The sequence below is a fragment of the Hipposideros armiger genome, unplaced genomic scaffold (genome assembly GCF_001890085.2).
Source record: "Hipposideros armiger isolate ML-2016 unplaced genomic scaffold, ASM189008v1 scaffold_4, whole genome shotgun sequence".
Lineage (NCBI taxonomy): Eukaryota > Metazoa > Chordata > Mammalia > Chiroptera > Hipposideridae > Hipposideros > Hipposideros armiger.
In genome coordinates, this window is record NW_017731354.1 from 6,299,445 (window position 1) to 6,307,494 (window position 8,050).

The window sequence follows — 8,050 nt, forward strand, 5'->3', positions numbered from 1 at the left end:
AATGAAAATAATTTTATGGTTGGGGGTCACCACAACATGAGGAACTGTATTAAGGGGTCGCGGCATTAGGAAGGTTGAGAACCGCTGCGTGTAAGACATGAAACCTGGGCAACCTTGGTGACCAGGCTCCCTTCCACATCAAAGACAGCAGGCTGCAGATAGTGACAAGAGATTCTGAATAGCATTCAAGCCTCTATTTTTTATCAGTATGGCTGCTATTCCTAAAATTAGTCTCCATCCTTGAATTCCCCCAGCTTGGATGGTTAATCTTCCTGGAATCCATGAGCCAATATAGTCCCTTCTGTGGCAAACCTAGCTTGAATTGCACTTCTGTCACTTCCAATACAGTCCTGATGGATATAGAAGTAGGACATGGACACAGATAGGAAGAGGACACTCTGTGTATTTATTTAAACCCAGAAATCATGATGCTTAAGAGTTAAAAATAAAATAAGACACTCTGTCAATGAACTCACAATAATTATAATTTCTTATTTACCTCTGTATACTTAGCACCTGGTCCAATGACTGGCATATGGTAAGATTTCATAAATGTCTTGTAATAAAAAAAAAAAATAGATGTACTACTCAGATTTGTGGAATGCCAGCAAGGTGCAATGGGGGCATAGAAGAAGAAACTAAAAATTCTCCTAGAATGGGGAGTTGTAGATGGTTGAGGGAAGCTGTCACAAAGGGGGACATGTATTTGAGAGGAGCCCTGGAGGATGTGTAGGTGTTTGCTGGGTAGACAGGGAAGGCGAGGTGGGAGTCCAGACAGAGACAAATGCATATGTGAAGGTGGGAGGCACAGAAGTGCATGGCGAGTTGCGGAGACCGGGGTAGTTCTGTGAGGTGGGATGATGGCATTAGAGAAGGCTGGGAGAAGAGGCTGGTGAGGTAGGCTGGGCTGAGTAATGCAAATAGAGAAGATTAAATATTTACATAAGCTCATTAGTGACACTGTGTGCAAGTGACAAGTATGATTTAGTTTAAACCCCCAAGGTTTAAATACCCTAAGTGCAACTGTATCTTTTTGAAATTGATTACATGACATTAATAGGCTCTTTCTCAGCTTCAGTGGTGATCATATTCATGATTTATCTCCACCTCTTATCCCTGGGGTCAGGAACAGTCCATCCTGACCTCCATCCTTCCTCTCACACCTTCCTTGGGAAGTAAACATTAGCTGCAAGAGACGTCCTGGTTTTTGTCTTGTATAAAGGTAAGCGGTTTTTATTCCCAAGTTTTAGCAGGCAAAATGATCCTGTTATGAGGATCATTGAAAAAAGGGAGCCTGTGTCACAAAGCTATTGTCTCCATTGTCTGCATCTCCCGTTAAATATGATTCAACAGGAATTCGCAGAGAACTTGTAAGGTGCCCTATAATAGGGTAGGCACACTCTAGGAATATCTAAGACCTCAGAATATTCAAGGAAAGAATCCTTTCCCCTAAAGACCTCACAGCCTGGTTAATGAGGTGAGATCGATATCATTAAGTTTGCCAACATCACTTGCTTTTATGAAATGTTTACAGATTACAAGTCACCTTTGTCTATGTTCTTACATTTGACCTTGTCTGTGCAGTGGGTCATATTAATGATTGCTGTTTTATATTAGGGAGGGTCTAAGGGCTCTGCAGAAAGGCAACACTGCATCCAACCCCTCGATCTGATACTTATTAGCTACGTATCAGTTAAGATCGGTTAAGTTTTGCTGCAGTAACGAAGAACCCCAAGATCTCAATGACTTAACTCAGCAAAAGTTTATTTCTCACCTATGTAAGCCTAGGTCCACTGAGGGGTGATTGGAGGCTCGGCTTCTCACATCTACACTCCAGGACTCAGAATGACAGAGCAACCGCCTTCTCATGTGTTGCTTTAACAGAGGGAAGGAGAGCTCTGGAGGGTCTCAAACCAGCAATCAAATGCTTAGGCTCAGAGGTAGCATGCTTCCCCTCATAACTCATTGGCCAGAACCAGGCTCAGGTCCCAATTCAACTACTACTAGGTGGACCACTTTCTAAAGTCAAGATATAATTTTTACTCCTAGGTTTCTAGCGGTTACTACCAAGAGGTTTATATGCATTATGATATCTGCATGACTTTTGGTGTCTATCAAATTTGAAAATAAAGTTCCATTGCTCATGATAAGTACAACTACTCCTGGGGTTAAAAGCAGGAGAAACTGTATTATTTTAATAATTTTCTCATAGAGGAGATGCCATGGGATGAAGTAAACAACGTTTTCAGTAACATTCTTAGAGCAAACATATGGGCTTCATGGGGGTTCTTTGAATACGGTCCTCAAACATTGTCTGATGGTAAAATACTGAAGAGCAATTCATGAAAGCAAATTTGCAGGAGTCTAGGACATAGAGGTCCCAGCATGCAGCACTCTGGGAGGCTGGCCTAAAAGGGATGGATTTTAGAGCCTATAATAGAAAAGCTGCAGAATGGCAGTTCTCTCTTCAAATCCATCCTGCTGAAGTGTTTTGTTGGGCTCTATGTGTTGAAAACTTTTTTTAGTTAGTTGCCAGTAGTTTAAGTCAAGAGATGTCACATAAAAACCTAAATTTTCAACTTTTCTGGAAAAAAATTAGAGTACCTGGCAACCTTGGACCAGCTCTGGGCAGCACCTGCCTTCTATAAACGAGGCATAAAATGTCCGAGCCACCACAGTCCCCTGGGGTTCTCGTCACTCAGGAGTGGCACCCGCCCTGTCCCGGGTGGTACTTATGTCTGTAGCTTCTGGTCTGGAAGAACGGATACAGTGTATTCTCTTTATTTTTTTTATTATTATTTTTTAAAATTTTATTGAGGAATCGGGGAAGGGACACATACAAGTTGCTGTCCTTTTTGTTCTTCAGTCTAGCTGTGGAGGATGTTGCTTCACTGGCCCATGTTGGTGTTATCATTGCGCTCTTGCCGGGTGAGACAGTCTCTTGCTGCCCACTGGACGGCTGCTCACGGTGGCTCACGGCAGCTCACGAAAGCTCATGCCAGCTGCCAGCAACCCCACTGCAGCCTACACCATCACCAGTGACTCACGGCAGCCCAGCTCCAGGTCAAGCTGTTGTTCACCATCTTAGCTGTAGAGGGCAGTGTCACTGGCCCTCATGTGGGATCCGAACCAGNGAAATAAGTGGAAGTCTGATGGAGCAAGGTCAGGCCAGTATGGTGGGTGTGGCAACACATCCCATCCAAGCTCCAATCATTTTTGATGGGTGATCAAACTTGTGTGTGATCTTGCGTTGTGATAGAACACAACTCCTTTATGATTAACAAGCTCTGGACGTTTCTGGATGATGGATTCGTTCAACTGTCCAATTGCTGACAGTCACATTCAAATTGATTGTTTGGTTCCTTGGTAGGAGCTCGAAAAACACACCACCTTTAAAACCCCACCACACTGAGAGCATAACCTTCCTCTGATGAATGTCTGTTTTCGATGTCGTTTGAGGCGAATCATCACGTCGGGACCCAGACCGTCAATCCACTTCTCATCACCAGTTATCAGTCGCTTCAAAAAAGGATTGCTTTCCTCATGTTTAATGAGCATATTGCAGATGTTTATATGCGCCATCAAATGAACTTCTTTGAGTTCATGCGAAACCCAAATATCGAGCTTGCTTACGTATCCCAGCTTCTTCAGGTGGTCATGAACGCTTGAATGATGGATGGTCAATGTTTCTGCAATCTCTCGTGTTGTGTAACGTAGGTTTGACTCGATCAATGCCTTTATTTTGTCATCATCAACCTTGGTGGGCCTCCCTGACCGAGGAGCGTTGTTGAGATCAAAATCACCAGCACGGAATTTCGTGAACCATCATTGGCACTGACGTTCTTGTAGAGCATTGTCACCATAAACTTTATGCAACTTTTCACAAGCTTGACATGCATTCTTCCTTTTATGGAAGTGAAACAGTAAAATGTGGCAGAAATGTACAGTTTGGTCTTCCATCTTCAACTTGTAAAATCTCCAAAAGTCAACCAAATTGCTCAATTGTTTTTTTAGAATGAAGCTAGAACTGTCAGCTGTCAAATGACATAGTAATAACATAGATGCAAATGACTCTAGTACTTCCAAAAATGAACCAGTGCCATCTATCGCAAACATGCGTCATGACTTTTCCGACAACTCAATACAACCCAGATCGAGACAGAGGGATCTTTGTCTCCTTTTGTTCCTTTCTGACCAGGGCACCCAGAATAGGCAGAGCCACTATTTTTATTTTTTTCATTTTTTTTTCTTGATTTTATGGTTTTACCACCTATATGAGTGTCCATAAATAATATCAAGTTTGCCTCTTTTTGAACTTGATAGGAATAGAGGAATATTGTATTTAATCATTTGCGTTTTCCTCTTTTTCTTCAATATTAGGTTTGTAAGACTTATCCATATTGCTGAGTAAAACTGTTTGCATTCATCTTTTTTTTAATTGCTCTAATGTACTCCATTTGGGGACTGTCCCCTGATTTATTTGTTCATTCTAAGTTGGTTGGCCTCTGAGCTGTTTCTGGTTTGAGTGTGTGGGGTAGACAGCAAAAGTTTTTTAAGCCTCTCTACCTCCGTGCCCTCTGCCAAATGACTCACTTTGGCCACTGGACAGGTGATGGTGTGCCAGGTGTGAGCCACAACTTCATGGGGACTTGCATATTTCTACCAACCTTCTTGCACCTCTGTCGTTGCCACGAGGCCATGGGCATGTGAGGCTGCTCATGTCAAGAGGAGGGTGAGAGACGCGTGGAACAGAGCAAACTCGTGGAAGCATGAGTGAGGCCAGCCCACATCAATGGAAGTCCATGAGCGTGCACAATAAATGCTTATCGCTGTATGATGCTACTATTTTGTCATTGTTTGTTATGCAGTATTATTTAGCAATAAGTAATTGATACAAGCTGCTATAGTAACACTTAAAAGCTTATTAATGTTGTTGTCAGAATTAGTCATTTTAACTCAGATTTCTCAAATTCCAAAGCCTGAGTTCTTTCCATTGTACTGAGCCCCTATCTTTTTTTTTTTTTTAATTAGCATTAGTAAAAAATGTCAGCTGAAATTTGCACTCAGACTCCTAGCTTATGGGTTCGAACGTGAAAAATACATCTATGGCTATTATGAGCTCTCTTTATATCTCTTTTGTTTGTTTGTTTGTTTGTTTGTTTGTTTATTTATTTATTTATTTTACATTTGCAAACTTCGGCTTCTAAAATCTCTTCTTGAGTGTACTGGGAATATTTCTTGTATATGGCATTCTTTCTTTCTGTTTTCATTTCCGAGTCCTTTAGCAGAACTGTGGAATGACCATAGAGTATCCAGATAGTTACATCAATACTTACCCTGGATAACCTGGCGTCCAAGGGTCTCAAACTGATGGCTCTCGGGACAAAGTTAGTTCACCAATCTATTTTATTGGTTCATCATGAAACAAACAGGACTTCTCATAAAAATCTAGATTTTAAGCTTCTCCTGAACTGTGAGAATATCTGCTTACACTGGGCCTGCACTCCTGCACGTTAAACATGTAATGAAACTGAGAAGTAAGTGGTTGTCCCCTTCTAAGGGATACATAGTCTCTAATTTGCCACAGTCCCCACTATTCCCTATTGTCCCTGATACTGGAGCTGAGTGTTGCTTGCCATTTGCCCTTATGATAGTTCTCCAATGTTGGAGAAATATTTTTCTGCATCCATGTCTCAATAAAGGGAACAATAAAAGTGACTAAAAGAGAGTTCCAATTATTATTATTATTATTATTATTATTATTATTATTATTAGCAATTGAGGTTTTAATCAAAGTCTTTATCCAGTGGCAAATGTGCAAATAGGTCTTGCCACATATTCCCCAGCTCCAGAACCCATTATCTACTGAATAAAGTTCAAATCCCTTAGCTTGGCATGGAATTTTGTCACCGTCTCAACCTAAATGTTCTCTACAGCCCCTCCTACCAGGTGATCAGATAGGAATTGCATATTGTTATTTCTTTTCCCCAGCTCATCCTAACACAATGCTTTAAACATGATAAGTATACAGGGAATGTTGAGTGAATAACAGAACCACCCTCGTAGGAAACTGAGCCTATCTGCTTACCATCGCCCTTCTCTCCTGAGAAGCTGATAGCGCTACCCCTCTAGCAGTTGTTGGACATCTGCGACAACCTAGCCAATTGTGGTTTTGTAACATCCTTGTAATGCTGGGTAGCTGCAGGATTGGGCAACTGGTCAGGGCTGAGCCAGTCAGAATCCTTCCCTGGGACTTTTCATTTTATAACCAAGAAGGAACAGCAATATGTCGTCCGTGGTGAAGGCTGTAAGGCAACGGTTCTCAACCTGTGGGGCACGACCCCTTTGGGGGTCGAACGACCCTTTCACAGGGGTCGCCTAAGACCATCGGAAAACAAAAAGATATTTACATTACGATTCATAACAGTAGNGTGTGTGTGTGTGTGTGTGTGTGTCAGTGTGTATGTGAGAGTGTGTATGCATGTGAGTGTGTGTGGGGTGCCTGTGAAATAACAAAGCCACTGAATAGAGGCCTGGGCAGTGATCATGGTGACTGTCCTGCACCCACTCTTCCCGGTACTCCCTCTAGTCACTGCTTGGATCAGGCTGTCCGCCAGCCTGGGCACACCTGTCAGCTCCATCTAACTCCGCTCTGCCTGTGTCACCCAGGCTCATCTACCATCTCTCTCTGCCTGACTTTTCTCTCAGGTCATAAAGGGGCGTAGGAATGGTACCTGGATGCTGGCTGTGCCTGTTGGCCGAGGACTGAGTGAGTGTGTCCAGCCAAAGCTCTTACGGCAGTGTTTTCAAACAGCAAGGACTCAAAAACGCTAGTTCTTTTGAATAGTACCTGTGCAGCCTTAGAGGCGCACGCTTTCTGTTGGACCACAGCACTCCTCTGTGGCAGGTCACACGCACCTAATTTGAGAACGTGTTGAAGGTCTGCTCACCCCCCATTCTGACACGCTCACCCTCACAACATCCCAAACGCCTGTGCAGCAAAGCCTGCAGCCTCCCCACATTCCTCGGCTGATAAGAGGGGGAATGAAGGATGGGTTTAAAGATAACCGCATGCTACAGGGGCAGACCTCCCGGGAGGACCCATCTGGCAGGCAGTGGGGAGCCCTGTGTCAAGTGGCCACACCAGGCTCCTCTCCTGTATCAGCTTCTGCACCCCAGAGCTGCCCTGAGGGTCCCCAGGATAAATAACCACTGTGATGGGTCTGATTTACACACTTAGAAGCTCGTTTTCCTCACATGTGAAGAGCAGGGACGGTGAGCTTGAGAAATCATTCAACTACTTTGTATTTCGGTGGAGCCCCAAATACACCAGGGGCTCCCACTCTGCCTCGTGGCTCATCTTTGGGTGTTTTATGGTTTGGGGGAACCCTTCTTCCCTTGAATTATTTACTTTGGAATCATATGGACTTGAGTACAATTTCCTCCCCTGTTTTTTTTCTTTTTTTCTGTCTTTCTCATTTTTAAAGAAGTGAGAATATACAACAGCACTGTTAGGAACCAGGACTGAGAATCAGTCTCTCTCTCTCTCCTCTTCTTGATGTCAAAGGCTTATATTTTCCTTCTTCGCAACTACTTATTAACATCAGAAGAAGATCCTCTCCTATGCGCTTTTGCACCTGCTCCTTTGGACAAGCCCGAATGGGGGACGTTATCATATCCATCCTGCTGTCACCAAAAAAAATAAATAAATAAAGATTATTTTTTGCCTCCTAATTACATCATTTTTAAGTAGCAAAATTGGATATTTTTTGTCTGTAACACTTTTATTTCTTTCATTTTGATCTAGAATAGAACTTTAAAGACTCAACTACAGTCAAATAGAACATTCATACTTCAGGGAAATGTGTAGAATATAAATGCACATTTTAACAAAGCAGCTGCCTGAGTAACTATTGGGTTGTTGGAAAAGTCATGACGTATTTTGTCTATGTTTTTCAAAGGTCATTTATTTATATAAAGAACAAAGATCAATCATTCATAGAAGAACCTGTCTTTATTTGCGAAAAACTGAACAAGGTGCTGATTTACA

General features: G+C 42.6%; 1 long non-coding RNA gene across 1 annotated transcript in view; it reads left to right on the top strand.

Moving 5' to 3' along the window:
• The window catches only part of LOC109383674 (uncharacterized), a 32,954-nt gene that overhangs the window by 6,729 nt on the left and 18,175 nt on the right, over positions 1-8,050 (top strand). The window contains exon 2 of the long non-coding RNA XR_002124261.1: positions 6,709-6,769. This is a non-coding gene — a long non-coding RNA (uncharacterized LOC109383674). The remainder of the gene's footprint in view (positions 1-6,708; positions 6,770-8,050) is intronic.